The sequence below is a fragment of the Odocoileus virginianus genome, unplaced genomic scaffold (genome assembly GCF_023699985.2).
Source record: "Odocoileus virginianus isolate 20LAN1187 ecotype Illinois unplaced genomic scaffold, Ovbor_1.2 Unplaced_Contig_19, whole genome shotgun sequence".
NCBI lineage: Eukaryota > Metazoa > Chordata > Mammalia > Artiodactyla > Cervidae > Odocoileus > Odocoileus virginianus.
The window spans coordinates 1,062,688-1,084,139 of NW_027224336.1; the positions used below are offsets into that span (position 1 = coordinate 1,062,688).

The following is a 21,452-nucleotide window of genomic DNA, read 5'->3' on the forward strand; positions in this document are numbered from 1 at the left end:
AGCACAGGAAGAGTTTTCAAACACAGTAGCCTGGAGGCACAAGGAGTCCTGGCCCCCAGAGAGTTTCTGGGGCATCTCAAGGCCTCCCTGGTGTCACCAAAAAGGAATCTAGTGGGGGGGGGGTGGGGGCAGCATGGGGAAGCTGAGTCCCAGCACACACGTCCAGGGAGAGACTGACCCCCTCTGGAGGGCTGGTGCTGCCCTGACGCGGTCGTGTGAGTCCAATGTGCCCCCGGGCATTCGAACCCCTGACCTGCTCCCGGCAGGAGAAGAGTGGCTTTAGAGGCTCCTCGTCCCCCTGCTGGTGGTGACCCATTACACACGGCCTCCTGGTCCCGTTTCTGTGCAAACCCAACAGAGAGCGCCATGTGAAAACACAGAATTATACAGAACTACTATTTTCTTTGAATTTGAGACAGGTTGAAAAGCTGATCATTAACATCATAAATATTATTAAATATATCATGGTTTTGTTTGTAATTTCATTATCATTCCCTTTCTAGAAATGATTTTCACAAATCATTTCTTTGTGAAAGCTTAAAAATGCACTACTGCTGAAATCCTATGGTGGGAGGAGACTGTACTTCATCCCTGAATAGTTTTTAAGTTCATCAACCCCAATTATATGATAAATAATTCTGAGAGAACAAAGCTTAGAAGCAAGGACCTGAAAATCTTATAGAATAAAAAATATGAATTTCATTAAAAATGGAAATAGAATTGCTCCATTTTCAGCACTAGTATTAGAGTCTGTCTTTTGAATTTTTTAATTTATAAAACAAGCTATCTAGTTAAAATGACAATAAATAATACAACCACACTTTCAAAATAAAAGAACAAAAAGTATGTCAGCAAATATGAGCCTCCCTCACTTTTCTACTTGACTATTAGATTGCTCACTAGTTTTCAATGTTCTAAACTGCTCTCTGGTCAATAAACTATGGCTAGTGATAATATGACATAAACACCCTCATTTCACAGATGGGAAATTAACAGAGGTCACACAGCCACCCCCGTGAACACGAGTGGTGCTTGGACGTCCTGCCTTCCAGACCCCAAGGCTCCCTGTCCCCCTGTGGTCGTCTCAACCACTTCCCGAATGGCCCTCGTCAGGCTGGGTGAGAGGCCTCCACAAGGACCATCCTTCCTTAAGTTTCCAAGAGGAAGCATATCTTAATTGTTTGTGTCTTACTTTCAGGTTTTTGTTCAACACTGGTGAAAAACTCACAGCCAAACAAAATGAAGCCAGCTTCTAAGTTCTGTGATCATTTAAAACGTCTTCACCAGGTCCCTGAAAAAGCATGGACGGAGCAGCTACAGCGGGCCACCCCAGCCGCGCCCACGCGCCCGCCACCGAGTGCCAGGTTGTGAGGCATCAGTGTCATCTCCAGAACTGGTCAGGAGCGTGTGTCTGAAACCTGCGCTGAGAGACCCAAGAGAAGTGATCAGCTGGGACAAAAGACTGCGGTTTAAATTCCCAACATCAACGTCCTCGAGTGAAGCGACACCTTTCCGAGCCCCTGTTTTCTCACCTGTAAAATGAAGACGGAACTCGCTCCTGTAAAGGCAGAGATATCACACACAAAGCCTGCACCTATGGGTTTGCCTCAGGGTCTGCTTCGGGTCAGATCCCAGGACATAGTGTGTGTCCAATGAGCCACAGACACGACCCCAAGACCAGATGACGGGGGCAGAGACTCTGTCTGATCACTGATCACCCCCACGCAGAGCACAGTGCAGCGGACTGAAAACACCAAGTACATGTCCTTTCTGACTGGAGGGAAAAGAGGAAGAGCGTTGTAATAAACCTCAAAGTCGGCATCAGCCTTAACTTCCGCAGCAGTTGCTGCTCTAAGAACAGACACCCAATCACCAATAAGGAAGATCTGTAATTTCTTAAAGAAATCACTTGTTTAAAGTGCAAGACATTCCTTGCAAGTTTTTTAATTTGCAAGTAAACACATATCCATCCTTGAAATTCAAAATGCCCCAAACCCAAAAAGCATAAGTACTCACAAACATAAACACAACCCGCTGTATTTCTCATAATGGGGAACTATGTAAAAACAAATACAAACAAATGAAAATAAACACCACACATGATTCTAGTAGCACAAATAAAACGAGACCATAATAACTATTAATACATAAAACGCTGACCCTATAGCTGAAACCTCCATAAGGCTGGCTCTGGCAGGCATGTTTCAAGCTCAATAAAGGCGCCTCCTGCCACGAGGGCAGCCAGGAACAAGCGAGTCAAACACAATCCCCAGGGAACAAAGCGTGTGGAGCCCAGCGTTTTGGCGGCCCTGAATAATACCCCACCTGTCGTTAGGTCAAACGATTTGGCCCACTTCCATAAAGGAACAAAAGACACTTTTGTTGCAGTCGGGGAAGCTGTTTGAAGGTTAGAAGGACTCTGAGTGGTTGGAAAGAGCTGCAATAAATAAACCTTGTTTCTGCCCCTCACATTACTGCTCAGAAATAGCCATGAATTAACAGATGTTACCAGCTGAGCTACATACCCAGATGATAGACAAATTGAGTGATATAAATAGGGGACCTACAAATAAAGATATCGAGAATGAATAATTAACGACAGACCATGTGGAAAAGCGATCTCACGAATTTAGAACATCAACAAATGGCACCTAATGAAATGGTTTTCAAAACACAAAGAGGAGATCTCATATTTTCCACCACCTGAAAAGTAGATCTGGTCATAAATTATGTTTTTGCACATCAAATGGATGCTAAAAGGTAACTCAAGCTCAGGGAACTTCTAGAGTATTCCACATCTTTAAAAGTTATTAGTTAACAATCACAATTGTATACCTATAATTATTGTATTTTTCAGTTTATAAAAATTGAGTCAAAGGAGGATAAAAAGTAGCAAGGCTGAGAGATTAAAAGAAACTGGGGGAGAAGAAGCTGATGTTTGCCCAGTGTCAAGTCTGTCTTCCTCTTTCCTGGGCCCGGGTCACCTGCTCCCACGCTGCCCGCCAGCACCTCTTCTGGCCCCATTCTCCCTCTTCCCACAGGGGGGCCTTGGGGGTCCAGCCCTGTGGCCGGCACGCCAGGGGTGAAGGCTCCAGCCTCCCCGCCTTCCAGGAAACGCGGGCAGCCGTCCTTCGGGAGCCCCAGGGCAGGCCACTCGCAGGGCGCCCCTCGCTGGAGGCAGAGGCCTTCGAAGCACTGCACTCACGTTCCCATAAACCTCACGACAACACTAGGGAGGCCACACCGCTGTTGCTTCTGTGTACAGATTAGGAGACAGGCACGCAGAGATTGGGGGCTTGTCCAGAATCACAAAGGCTGTGGTGTAGACCATTTCTGTGAGAAGTCTTCTGATACCTATTGAATTACTGAAGGACACAGAGGCGGCAGGACACGTCACCCCAAAATATACCACTCTGGCTCAAGGATTATTTTGAGCCAAAGGTACTGGAAGAACAGCAGAAGGAGGGAGGGTACCCTTACCTCCGCCTTCTGTCCTGAGAGCAGGAAGGATACCTCCACGTGAAAGATGCCCTCACAACGCCCGCGGACAGAAGCTCCGGCCCGCAGACGACAGGGTGGAGGCCAAGGACTGGGACACGGCCCAGCAGCGCCGCGCCCCACATGCTCCGGCTGCGTCTCCACGACTGTGTCTCTGCTCAACACTGTGCGTGAACCCCGGGCCTCGCGGGTCTCTGGATCTGCACGGCCTGCGGGGGCTCCCAGGACAGGCATACGTCTGCTCGCTGCCCTGTGTCTGTCTGTGTCAGCTTAACTCTCAAGCCCAGCCCCCACCCTGAGGGGGTGAAATCCTGCCTTCCCTACGGTGCAGATCTCATAATAAATGGATGACAGGAAAGCAAACCAAATCAAAACAGTAAAACTCTAAATTCATGAAGAATCCAGTCCCTTGAAGAAAAGACAGCTGTGGGTTTCTCACGTCTCTGGGTTTCTGAGCAGGTCAGGAAACCAAGCAATCAAACAATCCAAATAGCTTCTGGATCAAAATAAGGAAGAGAAAATGTAACATCTGACATACACAATGATATAAACTTCCACTTCCAGGAAAGCAGAGACATGACTTGAGAGCAGTTAAGCAGTTAATGTGTTCAAGACCAGAGAAGTTGGGTCTCTTCAGGGTGGTGTAAAAAATCTAAAGAGCTAAAGAGAGGTCAGGCCACCCAAGGGGAGGAATCCTTGCCAGATCAGGATGGTGTCTGAACTCGGGGCCCTCAGCAGCTAGCCTGCCCGAGCGGAAGGACGGGGTGCCCGGAGGAGGATGGGCACCTGGAGAAGGACGGGGAGTGGGCAGGTAAGGAGGCCCCGGGACCTGGTGCACACAGGGCGAGGGAAGAAGACAGACTCAGGTTAAAAGGAGAGAAGCTCTTCTCTGCTTCTCCAGAATTAAGACTTTCAAGTGTCCCATGCACGTCTCAATTTAACACATGCAAATTTTCTCCACAATAAAAAGTGCTTCCCTGGTGGCTCAGCTGGTAAAGAATCTGCCTGCAATGCAGGAGACCCTGGGTTCGATTCCTGGGTTGGGAAGATCCCCTGGAGAAGGGATAGGCTACCCACTCCAGTATTCCTGGGCTTCCCTGGTGGCTCAGCTGGTAAAGAATCTGCCTGTGATGTGAGAGATGTGGGTTCAATCCGTGGGTTGGGAAGATCCCCTGGAGAAAGGAAAAGCTCCTCACTCCAGTATTCTGACCTGGAGAATTCCATGGACTAGTTCATGGGGTCGCAAAGAATCGGACACAACTGAGCAACTTTCACTTTCACAATATTAGAGGCTGTATGTAGAGTCGAAAGCCTATAACTGGAAAAGTCTATCATATTGTAGATTGAACACTCCCTCGGAACACCAGTGGCCCCCATCGTCTAGGCACTGAAGTATGTTTGATGAGAGACGTATCTGCTCAATTCACCTGTAACAGGAAGCTCAGATTCTACCTTGGTAAGTGCCTGATTTATAGCGTTCACAACGTGACACTGTAATCGCTACACTCATGGCATGAACCACATGCTGCAGGCGCCCAAGCAAGCCCTGCACAGGGCAGTGGTGCACGAGGTGCGGCTGGGCAGGAGCCGGGACGCCGCGGGAGGCCCTCCCCCACCACGTCGTCTCTGAAGGGCGGTCATCGTGTGAGTGAGGGCACACTCGCCGTCAGCGGGCAGCAGGCGGCATCCGCAGCCACCACCTCACACCGCTCCAAAACAGGCTCAGGGCTCAGCAAGTTCATCTGGAAAGGCATGGCTTTGGCGCTGTTACCCACAGTTCAACCAGACGCAGTCTTTATAACTGACACCAATTTTACTGCCATAAAACTAAGAGATTCTATAGAGAAATGGAAAGTAAAGAAAAAGTACCAATATGTATTCTCACCCCTGCAAACATCTCTATTTCCAGTCCTTTTGGCACAAGCGCCTACATCATCATGGTGCGTCTCAAGCGCTATATCCTTTTCCATCATCGTCTTATGTTACAGAAAACTTATGCCTGCAGCATTCAAGATCACGTCTGGGCACTCACGTGGGGAGGTCCCGCACCCCACGCCCCACACTGGCTGCGGGGGTGAGAGGAGACGGCCGCGCAAACTGCCCGCCCACCAAGTCCCAGGATGGGGCCGGGCGGATGCTGAGACCCCAGGAGGGGAGGCTGGTCCATGGCCCAGGTCTCATGTCCAGACGCCCCCGGGCCACGTGGAGACACCACTGGGGACCCAGGTGCACAGGGCGTGCAGTCCAGCCCGCACCCTGGACCGTGTTTGTGCTGCATGTCTCTTGCAGCCTATGAAGCTGACGGGCACTTTCTCAGAATAATGCATTTAAAGATACAAAGAAAAATACAATTACAAAAGTAAAATTACAAAGGAAGCAAGTTCTATATGATAAGGTAACGTATGTCCTTTGTTGAGGACCTAGCAATGTGATGAAGGGAGACACCAGTGCTGGGGCTGGAAAGATAATAAAATTAACTAAAATCATAAAATAACTTTGGTATAATGACTTGATATAATAATCATAAATTAATCATAAAATAAATAAAATAAAATAGCCCAAATCACATTTTTATATATGCTCATAGACATCATTAATACTGTGGACACTCTAAAGAGGCTAACGGAAGGAAGAATAGGCCAGGACAGAAGTCGGACACCTCAGAAGCTGCTCCAAGGTATCCCCGGGCTCCCCCATCTGAGGTGTCCCTGGGATCCCCCCATCCGAGGCACGCCTGGGCCCCCCCAGCCTCCTCCCCAACCCATCCTCCTCTGCTCCCTCCACTAACTCCCCTTCCCGCGTCTGACACCACATGCAGAGCAGGCATGGCAGGTCCAAACCTCATGGACACGGCGTGGCAGCCTCAGCACTGACCCTTTCATTCACATTGCCCAGGACCACACAGCTTCTCTGGCCCCAGACAACAGAAGCCTGCCAAGCGGGGACCGAGCTCCCTGTCTTCTCCAGCACCTTCCTGCACCCTATCCCTGCACACAGCTGCCCGTCAGTGCCTGTCTTTCGAGCAAGTGCAGCCCAGTGAGCCCACTCCCAGGAGCTACCTGGGCCCACAGCAGAACAATGCAACAACCCCGAAACCCTGTGAGCCCACTCCCAGGAGTTACCTGGGCCCACCCCAGAACAATGCAACAACCCCGGAACCCTGTGAGCCCACTCCCAGGAGTTACCTGGGCCCACCCCAGAACAATGCAACAACCCCGGAACCCTGTGAGCCCACTCCCAGGAGTTACCTGGGCCCACCCCAGAACAATGCAACAACCCCAAAACCCTCCCTCGACCACCTGCAACAGAGACCGCTGAGACAGAGCCCTCGGGGGCTCGGGGCGCCTCAGTTCTTGCGTCCTCTCTGGCCCCAGCGGGCTGACCTTGACTCGGAAATCCCAAAGAGCCCGTATTCCTTCAGCACCAGTGCGGGAGCAGAGGCCTCCACAGTGTCTCTCTATCAGCTCATCTGCCCTGAGCACAAAAACAGGCTGCGCTCCCTTACACCTTGCAGAGCCGCCGCGCGGGGAGGGGCCCACCGAGTGCTGGGAGGGCAGAGCCCCGAAGGGGCTGTGGGGACTGCGGACGGGCCAGACGCGGGGTCCCCGGCAAGGGTAAGCACTCTGCGTCCCCTCAGGACAAAACTGGAGACTGAAAAAGTTGCGAGCAACAGGCTGCTTCACGCAGAAAGAGAGAGAAGGCGCTAAAGCTCCGAACCCTCAAACCCTAGGCCCCAATCCAGCCACCTACGCTGCCTCGGTATGCCTTCCAGGGCAGCAGAAGGACAGACGGCACAGGAAGACTGGACGCTGGCCCTCACGCGGTCCCACTGGGCTGTCTATACCAAGTTTTGACTTTGAATGTGACCCCGGACACGTCACACCGCACACCCAGGCCTGGGGTTCTTAGCCTGTAACTGCGAAGACTACTGTTAAGTCTTTTCAAGGAAGAATGAGCAAAAATGATGGGAAAGCCTTCTGTCGGTGTGTGGCTCACCTCTTCACTACTGCACAGGTCCACCCCGGGCCGGGGGGATGTGCCGGGCGGCTGGGGTATGAGCAGGGTGTGTTTGGCTAGGAACACACGTCACAAGTTTCATCTGTGCTGTACACAACAGGCAACGCGTGCCATGTGACAAGCTGGCATTGATCTGCTTAAAAACAACTTGCTCTGTTTCTGCGATGCAGATGCCCTAAAGTGTCTAAGATCTGAAAGGACAGGGGAGGCCTCCTTCCTCCAAATCCACACAACGCCCCAGGTTCCAAGAGCTGCCCTGTAGGACACAGCTGAGAAAAGGCAGGGCATCGAGAGGCTCTGGAGTGTTCACTCCTTTCATTTTTTATTTTTCTGTAGAACCGATTGAATGTGGTAGTACTTCTGCTACAAACTAGGCTGGAGTTTCCAATTCTCTCAAGGCTACTACTGCTCCTTCCAGTCGCTCAGCCGTGTCTGACTCTTTGCACCTCCGTGGACTATAGCCCACCAGGCTCCTCTGTTCGTGGGATTCTCCAGGCGAGAATACTGGAGTGGGTTGCCATTTCCTTCTCCAGGGGATCTTCCCAACCCAGGGATTGAACCTGTGCCTCCTGCATTGACAGGCAGATTCTTTACCACTGAGCCACTTGGGAATCTCTCTCTCAAAGCTACATAAGACACATAAACTGTAGATTCTCGATTCACAGCAGTAGGGAGTGGACCGTGGGAGTCGGGGCTTTGATTCTGAGTGACCAATTCTTGCAAACTCAAGTTTAAGGAAAGATACTGGAAGTCATCCAAAATCAATCTTCTCTCAATTTCATTATTTCAGAACAAGCAGTGGAGCCTTCACACCGCACGGAACAAAATCAATAAAAGCCAAGAACAACAGGCCGCACTCTTTCGAGATCATCTCATCAAGACTCTGCAGAGGCAAACACAATGAGGGATCTGTGAGCTGCTAGAATAACACCATTTTCACTTTGTTATTCACGGGCCCCTAATCTGAACCCCATCTTCCTGTTCCAAATGCCGTTTCAATATTTGAAATCTCCACAGCTGGTAAAATCACAAACACATCTGTGAATTTCTATCCCCCTAAATCAGAGGAGTGAGTGGCCTTCCTCTGTCTCGGGTTCAGATATTCTGCATTAACACACTGCTTTCTTTCTGCCTGTATTTTTTTGTCCACCTGAGGCTCAGTGACCCTTCCCTGGAAACACTGGCTCTCGGTGTTGTGTTCAGCATCGGAATGTTTACACTAGACAGTCAGTGTGGAGGGGAGACGAACACAGCTCCCACCTGCCTCGACCCCTGGGGGCTCTGCAGGGGTCACCCCTGTGCTGACCGCAGCGCTCCCAGGGGGCGGCTCCGAGCCGGCAGGGAGGCACCTTTCTAAACATGTCTGGTTGCTCTCCATCATCCGGCATCCTGGGGTGGGGGTGCCGGCTCAGGGTATGGAGGAGTCACCAGTAGTCACAAGGCACACGGCAGAGGCACACAGTCAGTCCTGCAGAGACTGCGTCTGCCACAGACTCCCAGCCAACGACAGGTCACACGCACCTTCAGGAAGTAAAGAACGCAGAAATGACTACACTGGGACCCCGCAATCACCCTTCACTCCTGACCCCTAGACAGTGCCTCCTTCAGAACAAAGGTGGTCGGGACGCCCCCTGACCTCCCAGCCCCACTGCCTGGTGCTGACCGAGAAGGTGTTTCGGGCTTGTGCAATACGACGGGACATCTCAGGCTTCTCCGCAGTTTGTTTAGTGAGCTTTTAAAATGCGGTAAATTCCACATAGAATAGTAGGGAAAAGGAGAGGGGCTTTGGGTCATCAGAGGCGAATTAGAATGCCATTGGCTAGGCACAGAACTTTGGTGAGTTACCGGGTTGAAAAATCTCATAAGGCTGACTCTTCAACTGTTTGGAGGCTACAAAATGGCAACTTCACACATGGACGAGACTAAAGCACAGGAGCCTCCAATTTCAGCAAAACAGAGCTGTCTCCCAGGCAGCGTGGGAGCACATCCCACAGCCTCGCAGGAGCCGCCTCGGTGTCCTTGCTGAAGCTCTCTGTTCACAGGCCTGATGAGGACCAGCCCCGGCCTCTGAGCCCCGCACGGCCGCCCCGCTTCCTGCTGGGACCGCAGCGTGCCACTGCCAAAACTCACTCATGTTTCTAGTCGAAAAATCATAAAATTGATTCCGCGCATTCAATTTAAAGTCCTAACATCGGTGACGATGAGGGCATCCTATCCAGCGGTTAGGATGGAGGGGCCTGTAGTCAGTTCACAAGTGGCGAGCACACTGTGTCCCGTGAGGTCACACGTCACTCTGCCTCACTTCTGCTCAACACATACACACGCACACGGACGCACATGTGCACCACGATTTTTCACGAGAATGTTTTCCACTGTGCCCTTCAGTGGGCAAAACGTTTAAAAACACTGATCTAACATCAGAGCCTTAGTTGACAGATACTACAGTTGAGCCCCGAAAGGTGAAAAGACTTATCCACAATTACACAGCCTGTTGCTGGCAAGTACTCAACCTTAACTATACTTTAAGTCTTTAAAAAAAAAAGAAAGAAAATCTTCATTTTTCTGGAGATGTGTTAAATTAAATGAAATGGGCACAAAGACAAGAGGTGTTAACAACTATTTAGGAAGCAAGAATTCAATCAGAAATACTCAATCCGAAATGCCAGTTCAGAGGGCGCCTGCTTCCTCTCTGACACTGCGGTGACTCTGAGAGGTCAGGGGTCAAAGGTCGCATGGGTGCTCAGAAAGCAGGCTTGCCTGAATGGATGGCAAGGTCTCCGCCTTCACATCCATCTTCACGCTCCGAGGGCTCTTAAATGTAACTGCCATCTATCAGGCAAGCCCCTCATCAAGTAATTTTAAAATTATGGTGTATTTATCATCTGCCAGTGGTTCCTGACAGATACACCGCTTGGAGGTCTATTTTCACCAAAACATCCCAGTTAATTGGGGGGCAGGCCTTCCAGTGTCCCACTTTAACAGAAATTATTTCCACTTGAAGAGAAAGTAACAACTAATGCTAAAATAAACAGTATTCAAGATACTATGAATCATAAGTCAGTTGGTCAAAATTATATGTCTCAAGGACAGTTCTGGGTAGAGAAAACCAAACCAAAAACTATTTTATCAAATGCCTGCTATATGTGAAACACGGTGCTAGACTCTGTTTCAGGCAAATGCAGGTAGCTTAGGCTTCCAGGTTAAGTCTCTGGAGGACACAGGTTACTCTCGACCCCCTCAGCCTCCCCCTCCTTCCTCGTGGGTTCTCGCCACAGAAGCACCTGCGCCCGAGAGCAGAGGGCCCTGCACCTGTGGGTCTTGCAGGTCCGAGGGAAGGGAGACGTCTTCGAAATCACACTGACCGTGACACACCAGCGAACCAGGGGCAGCTCTGCAAATAGCTGCTGGGAGGGAACCGGGGGCGGAACACTGGAGAAGCTGCTTATTTGTTCAAGTGGCAGATGGAGACCTAATTTCCAACATCTAAAATTGTTACCAGATCTTACATTAGTCAACGACCCTTCATTTCACAGCAAGTAGCTGTAATAAAATAATCCAAATAAAATTCTTGAATTCAACTTTCCAGAAGTATGAGTGCTGGCTTACATGTAGATTGTACCTATTTCATGTAGAACAGGTCAGTGGCCATCCCCTTCATCAGAGACTGTCTAAAGGGACTCAAGTGAGAGAACCAGCCTGGCGATTAGTCCTGTGAGAGCATAACCAAATTCAGGAGTCAGTACAAAGTCTAGCAGCCCTGGTCATTTTTCAAGATTTTAGCTGTTTTTCCAGGTAAGCCACAGAAGCCCAGGAAACACCCCAAACTAGCACATTCACACTTAGAAAAGTTTGCTTCTTCTACAACCATGATCAACCACTGTCAGGGGATCCTTTACGAAAGTACCCTCTCCTCTTTGGAAAAACCAAAGCACCTTTTCCTTGCTAGACAAGCCCAGTCCCACCCCGCATCCTGTATTCCCCTCTGCCTGTCACCCCAGACGCCTGTGACAGCTTCATACTGTGCTCATCTCTCGCTTACTTTTCTCCTTTCACTGTAGCTGTTCAGTTTCCTGAATCAATCAAGCTTGCTTTCTCACCATCACAAGTAAATAAGTGAAGGACGATGTTCTAAATCCAAGAAGAAAGGACGGCGCCTGTGCACCTGTATCTTCAGCAGTCGCATCCTCTTACTCCTAACTCTCTTAGTTTTTCACATGCCAGTTTCATCAGAAGAAAAAATATCTACCATGAAATTTAGTCATTCATGGAAATATTCAAATCCAGGACCTGCTCTACCTAGTCGGGTGTGGTTGAGCCACGTGGGAGAGAACCAGCCAGCTTTCTCTTCTTGCAGCATTGACCGCTAGGGTCGCCCTGCCAGCGGAATCGAGAACCACCTGTGCCGGCTGCTTCGCCAGCAGTTCTGGGTCTTGAGGGGACCACTCTGTCTATCTGAGTGCCGGCCTTCCCTCCGAGTCACAGAATCTGTGAAACCCTTCCCATCCCTCTAGGAGAAGCCACACTCCTTTGGTTCTAAGACACAGTTCAAAGAAAACAAAGACAGTCACGCCCCACACACCTTGGGGCGTGCCACCCTGACAGAATGGGTACCCTTCACTTGGGGCGGGTGGCGTCCCCACCGCGGCCTCCAGAAAGAGCCCACCAGAGGAGCAGGGGTGCTCCGCAAAGCCGCGCCCCGAAGCCCCGTGGGGCTCCGGCCAGGAGAGTTGGGGCTGCTGCCCAGCGCTGGACCGCTTCTCCGCTCCTACCACAGGCGTTCCGCAGAGAGCGGCTGATGGCTGGTGCATCAGCCGGTGGGCTCCAGCGCCCTCCGGGCAGCGAGCCACAGGGCAGCGCGAAGCGGCGGGCCTTCCGGGCCCTTGGTGGTTGAGATTGTGAAAGGCGGGCTTCAACAGGAGCCCTCACCTAACCGCACTAGTTCTCCCTTTTAGGACCCTATTGTTGCCATGCGCTTGCTGCTGTCTGGGGCAATAAAAAAGCCCTGAAATATCTGTCTCCAGCCTTCGTGGACTCAGGAGTTTCCATGAGAGAAATCACTTGGAAAATTACAATATTGCTCCAAATAAAATATTAACATAAAAACCCTGTTGAAATGTTGAGCTAAAATACTAAGATGTGATTTATGAGGATCCGAGGGTCCCGGCCCCACAAAAGCTTTTCCACCCCTGCGAGCCCATGTCTGGGATGGTTCCCACATGACACAGCCCCGCGGGCACAGGATGCCCGGACGCTCAGACGGCACGGGTCAGGGCGAAGGCGAAGGGCGCTCTGTCAGTCCATCCTGGACAGGGGCGCATTTAGTAACTGACAGCCCATCGTGACAATTGTATCTACAGACATTTAAATTCTTTCTTCCTTCCGCATGAAAAATATAGACACTTCTTCCCTCTTCACGCCATCCTCATTATAGATGGACTTCCTCCAGTCGAAGGACTTGGCCTTGCCACTACAACAAGTTCCCAGAAGTGATAATTACTGCAGGAGAGGCAGGCAGTGTGGCACTGATGAAAGAAAGCATCTTTCGGTAACCATCTCTCAAACTTAACCCCGGTGGAAATCTTCTCGCTAAGACCTTGCCTTTGGGCCCATCATTTCCTCCTAGCTTTTCAGGTTCAAGGACAGACATCAGACCCTCGCTACCTGGAGCCTGCAGGCACGCAGTAAACACTGCATCAGCACTCAACTGCAGCAGCGTTCCTGGGTTCCCACAGCCGCCTCTCCTCTGGATGGAAAACAAGCTCAGTGTCTTGAACTTTTAATGATCCCAAGAGCTATCACAGTTTGACTCTTTGTTCTAAAATATTATCAGCATCAAAGAAGCTGCTATTTTTGCCAACATTTTAGATGAGTGAAGTCTCTATAATCAAGGTAGATTATCTACGTCGCCCAAGTTTTGTGTCCTAAGATTCTTGTTGGCATTCTGCATATACTCTGTTGACATATTTTGTTTATACAAGTAAGATCTTTGTTTTTCCTCACCCCACTGAGAGCTGAAAAAGGAACTTGGGACGTAACAATTAATTCAGTGTTTATCTACTTTACTTGTCTGCAAAGTAATATAATACATTCATACATTGGAATGGAGGAAAGAGAGGTGGTTAAAAAGGTCAAAAGGCGAAATAGAAACTATTCAATATAATAAAACATTGTGACATGGAGTATTACTTTTACAGATGAAAATGCTATGGAAGAAGAAGGCCAAGTGTCTTGCCAAGGTTACAAGGTTAAATTAGTGATTGCAGCAGGGGTCACAGTTAAAAAAAAAAACAAAACAAAAAACCTGCAGTCAAGAGCAGAATGTGGGAGTGTGGAGTTTAGTTGAAGCTTCTAGACGTGAACTGAGTAACTCATCTGCAAAAAGAAAGTCTGGCTGTGAGTGAGCTTTTCTGCACAAACAGCAGTCACAGGAATCTGCGCGGCCTGCATTGAAAGGTCGGCATAAAGATAAAACGGGTGGAAAATCCACGGGAAATGTCCTGCAAACCAAGGAGCTCCAGTGGGGGCAGCGTCCCCCCGCCCAGCCTGCCCCCCTCTCCTCCCACCTAACAGCTCAGGACTTCTTTCAGCAAAGCTGTCACCTGCTTTCTCAGAGCCACAGATTAATCTGGTGAGCGTCTACTGGACGACCGCATGCATAAACCTCTCTATGAAGAGTCACTGCCAACAGCAAACAAGGGACCTCTCCCGTGTCAGAGAGCGTCCAGGTTAGTCTGAGCTCCTAGCTCGCGAGGCCTCCTGGAAGCAGAGAGCATTCTCAGCCAGGCCCGGGTCCTCCAGACAGTAAAGGACGGTCTAGCTGAGGTCAGACCAGGAGGAGATCAGATGGAAGCTCCACTCAGATACACCTAAGGGTTTCAAAAAGGGGCCTAATTAGCCCAAACTCCATTTACCATTGAATTTGGGAAGAAAAAAATGAAATTAAAGCCAATGAGAAGACTCTAACCGCAGACTGTGGGTAAGATGGTGAGGACAAGCTTGCCTGGAGGAACAGGAGCAAAAGCAGGTCAGAGAGTGGGGTCTGGCGTGGCGGGGCAGGGATGCGGTTCTGAGCCAGGAGGGGGACGAGGATGGGAGTGGGGCGGGCAAGGAAAAGGGGTGAGAGGGGACGCAGAGAACAGAGAGAGGGAGGGAGAAGTGTGCACAGAGCAGAGAGAGGAGACGCTGGGGGACCGTCTCAGGGGGAAGCACTCTTTCCAGTGCCTGGTTATTTTGCCTCCGCGCTGCTCACTGCCTTTGTAAAGTCATTCATGTTAGTTCCTCCAGAGAGGAATTTTATCAGCTTCTGTGATGAGCCTAAGGGTTCTGCATGCGTGCGTGAACACGTGTGCCAGACCCCGGGCTTACTGTGACTTTGGGTGACAGCACACTCGAGGAGCCCCCTGGGGTGACACCTTCTCAGGCATTTCCCTCCACTCGCCTCTGTTGAGACCAAAGCAACCTTCCTGGGGAAGTCACTGGAGGTGGAACCAGGGTTTCTGTCTGACTCATCCTAAGCCTGGTGCTGCAGCCTGTAGGTTGCCATCTTTCTCATCACACGAGACTGTCAGAATGACGCTCCAGCTGGCCAAACAGGCAAACACTTTCAGGATTAAAGCAGCCTAATTGTGTGGTTACACCCCTGCTTTTCCGATAACTGCTTATGATCTTATTCACTCAAGTTATTTTAAGGAGATTTAAGATATTCTTTACCCTGCATTTTTAGTTGTTTTCAATAGAAGATTTGATCCAAGTAATCTAGCCTACAATATCCCTGGATATAGAACAAAACAATAAATTCAAACCTCCATACACAGGAAGTATTGTAGTAAACTAAGAAATTATCTGGCCCCAAATCTCCTGGCAATAAGCATAAAAAGTTCCTATACTTAGAGGGGAAAAAAAAAAGTATTTACAAAACTGAGATCCACGTATTCACTTGATAGTTATAAATAAAGTTATTTACAACCGAAAAACAAATTATTTTATTAGGCCAGGCACCAGCAAATACATAGAAAATATTCCTAATGATATACATACCCAAGATCAACACATCTCTTAAAATTTCAAAGCAGCATTCAGCCCAGACAAACAAGAATAGATTTTTAAAAAGTCCTAAGTTTATAAAATGACATGTTGTGTACAGCTTTCCAGGACTTCAATCACAAGCTAGAACAACAGAACCAAAACACCTTGTTTCTCTATTTTAATTATAATGGCATAAAACCCCAAACTTTGTGGAATAGCATTTTGACTTATACTGATACTGGTTCAAATTAAAACATATATTTTTAAATGTTTGAACTCTTACTATGCTTATCATGGCATTAAATAATTTGAACAACTCCTCTACAACCAAAGTGGAATATGTACTTTAGAGTATCAAAGAAGGATTTAGCTGAAGTTTCAAGGTCTCATCACTTCTTAGTTCGGACTATCAGCCTAACAGAACTGAAAGGAAAAATGATACCATGCTTATTATGTGATTTAAGAATAGAGCATTGCCATGATAAATATTTGGAAATTCCAGGCCTTCATAAAAGCACACTCTACACACAGGCCCGGCAGCCACCCCTTCAGGGTGTGTGCGGTGAACCACCCGGGGGGCATGCATCCCATTTCATTCTCGCTCTGCTCTGCACTTCTGAGTTGCCGGCTAAATTGCTTCTCGGTTTATAGTACAGGAGGCTTCATCGTGTTTAGCCAGAATTGCTTACTTTTGATGTATGCTGATAGGGAGCCCAACGCAGTCTGAAACGGCCTCACCAGACGTTTGGATGGATGAGGCAGCAGCATATCTCAAAGGTGACCCCCGATACCATCAACTACATAACGTGTCCCCACATTAAATAAGTCCAAGCGATCAGAGCACACTGAAATATTCCCAGGGGAACTGAACGTGACTCTTACGTTCTTCCATTGCTAGGTCTTCAAATTCTATTCAAGGTTTCATTTTTCGTTCCCCCTCCCTCCCTTTCAGGATCTCCATCATTGTCAAGTCATAATGAGTGATAAGTACGGTCTAAGTACATTTAACATGACTACAGTGGACAGCTGGATATACTGAACAAAACAGTCTTCACAATCTTGGTCGGATAAATGGAAGCTTAGTCACTAGAACAAAGACAATTGTAGACTTATCTCTTTCCACACCACTGAGGCCACATCCTACTATAAAAAATTTAATTCCAAGCATTTACCTGAGGAAGGACCAAGGCAGGTGGAAGAGGCTGGGCAGCCGAGAACCAGGACCTGGGACCTTGACCGCAACAGGAAGCGCGGCTCCAGGAGGCGGGCTGTGGGCCCGAGGGGCGGCGGGAGGGCTGCGCCGGGTTTGGGGTGGGGTCTCTGCGGGGAATAAACGCCCTTTCCCAAATAAAAGAAGAGGCATGTAAGGAAACCACTGTTTGTGCACGGTTCCCAAGGGAAAGAGTAGAAACGACAATGTAAAACCTGCCACACTGAGAAAGATTCTCAGAGCTGCCCAAGGGTGAAGTGGGCTGCCACAGCCAGCATCACCACGAGCGCGTAATCCAGGCTCCCCAGCTGCCCGCCTGCACGCACCCCTGCCGCGGTCACACCTCGGCCAGCGCTGCCAGCTCTGAACCCGCGCCTTTCTCTGACCACTTGGAAGAACCCAGCTTCAACCTTCCTCGCTCAGATGTAGCCCCTTTGTGCGACTTCCCCCGACACGGCCCTTTCCTGCAGACAGCCCTCACCCTCAGAGAGCACACACTCCACACCACTGGTCCTGCTGCCGCGGGGACCACTTACACTGAGGTGTGGGGCAGGAGAGGGGTGCTGCGTGACTCTCTTTATTCTCCAGGCACCCGGGCAGGCCCGGCCTGGGCTCAGCGCCATCATGCTGTTGGCAGCATGTGTTCTGGAACGCAGAGAAGAGTCAAGTACCACATGCAGAGTCAGGCTGGGTGACCTTTTAGACTCTGTGTCCAGGGTTGTAGGAAACCTGGACACAAGCTCACAGCCTCTTCCCAGTGAACATGCTCGCCCACAGGTACCCACATTGGAGAGCACCAAGGAAAGAGATTCTGCAAACATGCCCATGAAATGAAGCAGAGGGGCTCAGGGCCTGGAGCGCTCCTCTGGAGAGCAAAAACACAAAGTTCACCCAGAACTCCATAGGTAGAAGCTGGGAATGTTAGACACTCCAGGAAAAAGAACACCTGTTAATTTACTGGCAATATAAACAATAATCTAATTAAAGCAGTAGGTCTAACAGATAAGCAAAGATCCTGGAGGCTGTCAGGAAATATACAGAGGTGTGTGTATTAAGCCAATCATAATGGTTATATAAACTTACAGAACTAAAATTATTCATTATTCCATTTTCTGGACTGTACTTGCCCATCAGAACATGGCAAAACTATAAAAGTAGGATGAAGCAAGAAATCTGTAGTCTCACCACCAATTCTGCTTACAGGGTTACCAGGCTTTCCAGATATAACTAAATGAAGTGAGGGTCAAGTTCAAGCACATTTCGCCTCTGCCAGTCCTGTTGGGAATTTTGAAATCTCTATTTTAAACGGAAAATAGGTCAACATTTTTTCATATTTAAAAGAAAACAAAAAAAAAAATCCACTTGAAAAAAATACAAATAAACAGACCAAAAACCTGTTTTTTGCATTACGTACTCTAGTTTTTACAAAATAAGAAAGAAAATGATAAGAAGACAAAATCATAGATTTCTCTTAAAACATAATGTCCAAGGCATTTCATACAGTCAGCACAGGTTCAACTAATCCCCCAGAGAAGAGAGTAGTTAACAACCTTAATAGCACATTATTAGAGACATCAGGGAACAGACCCAAGCAAATGAGAGAAATGCATGAGAGTGCACTTTCATTATAATGTTCAATTAAATGTAAAGTTAAAAGTCATTCTGTGTGAGCCTTCAAACTGAAAGACATGTAAGATTACACAGCTATTGAAGTGATGCTTATTATTTTAAAAAGAATCATTTTATAAAATTTTATTTCTAAAAATGACACAAGGTTGAATGCATACTATGAGTCCATGGAATTCAACAGGCTAGAAAGAAAAATATTAAAAAAATAAGTAAAATATATGTTCTAGTCTTAAGATTTTAAAGAATTTTTTTTAAATTTTCCAAACTGCTGCTTTTGTAATTTAAAAACAGAATTTCATTTAAAAATTTTCAAAGACCTGATATAATGGCAAAATAGCAAAACAGTGCTTAAGGTAGAAGGCTCTTGTCAAGAAACAGTCTTGTGCTAATCCCCAACAGTCTTCTGACCTAAATAAAGTCTTCATGATACTCTTGTCAATAGGATGATGAAAGGCAGGCCCTGTGAGAAAACAGGGAGATTCTAAACTGTCTGGCCCTCCCAGGGGGCTAAAGGCCAACACAGATGCTCAGCTATGGGATCCTCCTGCTGAACGCATCAAGGCTCCGCTCCACATACAAGTCAGGGAGTGGACACAGGCTTGGAAACAGGCAGAGTGCATTTACAGTGGTAATGCTGGAGATTCCAGCTGTATTACAGAATAAAACTTTCAAGTTGTTAAATCACAGCAGACAAAAAATTCAGCTGAGACCTATAAGATGGAAACTTAAATCTAAAGTCTCCCAGGAGTCTCAAGTCCAAATACTAAATTATAAAAGCAAGGCAGGGACTTTCCTGGTGGTCCAGTGGCTAAGGCGCCACATCCCCAACGCAGGGGATCTGGGTTCAATCCCTGGTCAGGGAATTAGATCACGCATGCCACAACTAAGACCATGTGCAGCCAAATAAATAAGTAAAGGGGCTTCCCTGGTGGCTCAGCGGCAAAGAACCCGCCCGCCAACCCAGGAGACGCGGATTCGATCCCTGGGCTGTGCAGATCCCCTGGAGGAGGAAATGGCAACCCACTCCAGTATTCTTGCCTGGGAAATCTCATGGACAGAGGAGCCTGGCGGGCTACAGTCCATGGGGTCACAAAGAGTCAGACATGACTTAGCGACTAAACAACAGTAACAAATAAACAGAAGTAGGGCAGAGGGAAACACAGCTAATGGGCTAAATGTCTGTGAAAAACTTGGGCATTTTAGCTGTCACTCAAGAGCACAGTATGACTCCAATAAAGCAAGAGAGAGTCCACTCTGCACAGAGGAGCAGATGGGGGCCCTGGAGTGCCACCTGCTTACCCAAGCCCACATTTTACAAAGAACTTCAAAAAAAACAAGCGCTCAGGGAAAACAGGGCAGATTTAAGGCTTCTGGTCAACATTGTAAGTTATGGATGTATAAGAAAAGAGGTGGATGCTTTGGTAAAGTTTGGTGGTTTGGGGACAGCTAGAACAAATGGCACAGAGATTGGAAAGAAGCTGGTTTGGGTTTAGACCATGACCTTCTGACAAGTCCAAAGGCAGAGCCGGCGCTGGGGAAGGCATCAGCGCAAGGCCGAGTGTCAGGCGGGCGCGCAGATGTGAGCCAGCAAGGACGCCGCACGCACGCACGAGGAGGAGGACATCCTGTGAGGGTCCGGGATTCAGGAAGCCAGCTGACGGCACAGGCACAGCTATGCCGACACCAAAGAGACGGCCTGTGTGGGTTTTCTCCTTATAGACAAGTGGCTCCTCTGTCCTAATGGTGCATAAAATGACAATGCCTCTGAAAACCAGTGGTGTCTTGGATTCAATGAACTATAATGTGCTTCTTGCAAATCTGGTATATATTTTAGACTTCACAACCCTTCATTTTGACTCTGTCTGTAACAGAATGGAATTCTATAATCGTGGAGGTGGAAGGAAGCTCAGCAGTCATTTGGTCGAACACAGTCTAGTGTGTGAACCCTTTCAACAATATATCCCAGATGACAACTTCCAAAGCAGCTGACAGAGCCCCATCAGTTGTGGAACCTATCAGAGAAAGTGTGCAATCCACAAGAGGCTTTCTCCAGCAAACCCCACAACACCCCCACCAAAAAGGTCTGACCTCAGAAAATGAAGATTTATGTTCAGGGGATACCACAAAGTTAGCACAGAACTGACAAACTGGAATAATGTATTTGCAACATATTTAACTGATAAAAGATTTATAGGAATTCCTATAAATCAGCAATAAAAATGGTAGAAGAACCGAATGGACAAAGACTAGGAAAAGGCATTTCACAGAAGGAAATACCAGAAAATCTAAATGACCACATAAAAAGAGTTCAACCCTACTATCAATCAGAGATAAAGCTAGACATGATATAATTGTCCTCAAATTTACTGGGGAAATATACAGAGATTTCAATATTTAGTAAAGTGACACAGAAAGGTTATTAAAAAGAACCCCCAGATGAAATAATTTATAAAGTAAACGGTCACACTGTAATTTACAATGGTAATCCTATTTGTTTTCTAAATTAAGATTTATACACATCAGGTTGTTTTAAAGCAGCATAATACATTTGCAGAGAAATAAGGTATATTTTATGATTTCCAAGTATATTATATATACTTATATACTTATAGTTATATATATTATATATATATAATATAAATTCATATTTCTTTTATTACTAGGATTTGCTTATAGTTCAAGATAACAACAGATTTGTAAATGTGAGCACAGTTTAAACGCAACCCAATAGGAAAAATATTCAGTGTCTATTTCAGAAATAAAGTCTTCATGTTAACTGTTGTTAACTGATGCAGTGGAAATCACTACATCAATGATTTGCCATTTGAAAAACGACAAGTTGTGTGATAGCTGTTACTAGGTCAAGTGCAATTCAAATTATTAAGGCCATGGTAAGGTCAGTCCTAGAAAACATTTCAATAGTCTCTCAGGCTGAGAAGGTCAAGTATTGCTCAAAGCTTCGAGGACTTCTCAAAAGCGAGGGGAACACAGTTCTCACCAGCCTGGGAACAACAAAAGCCTCCTCAACCTGTCAGCAAGGAGTTCCCCCACTCAAACATCAGGGTGTCAGCCC

General features: G+C 47.8%; 1 protein-coding gene across 3 annotated transcripts in view; it reads right to left on the bottom strand.

The window, feature by feature from the left end:
* Positions 1–21,452, bottom strand: part of GMDS (GDP-mannose 4,6-dehydratase) — a 472,279-nt gene that overhangs the window by 334,242 nt on the left and 116,585 nt on the right. The window lies entirely within an intron of this gene.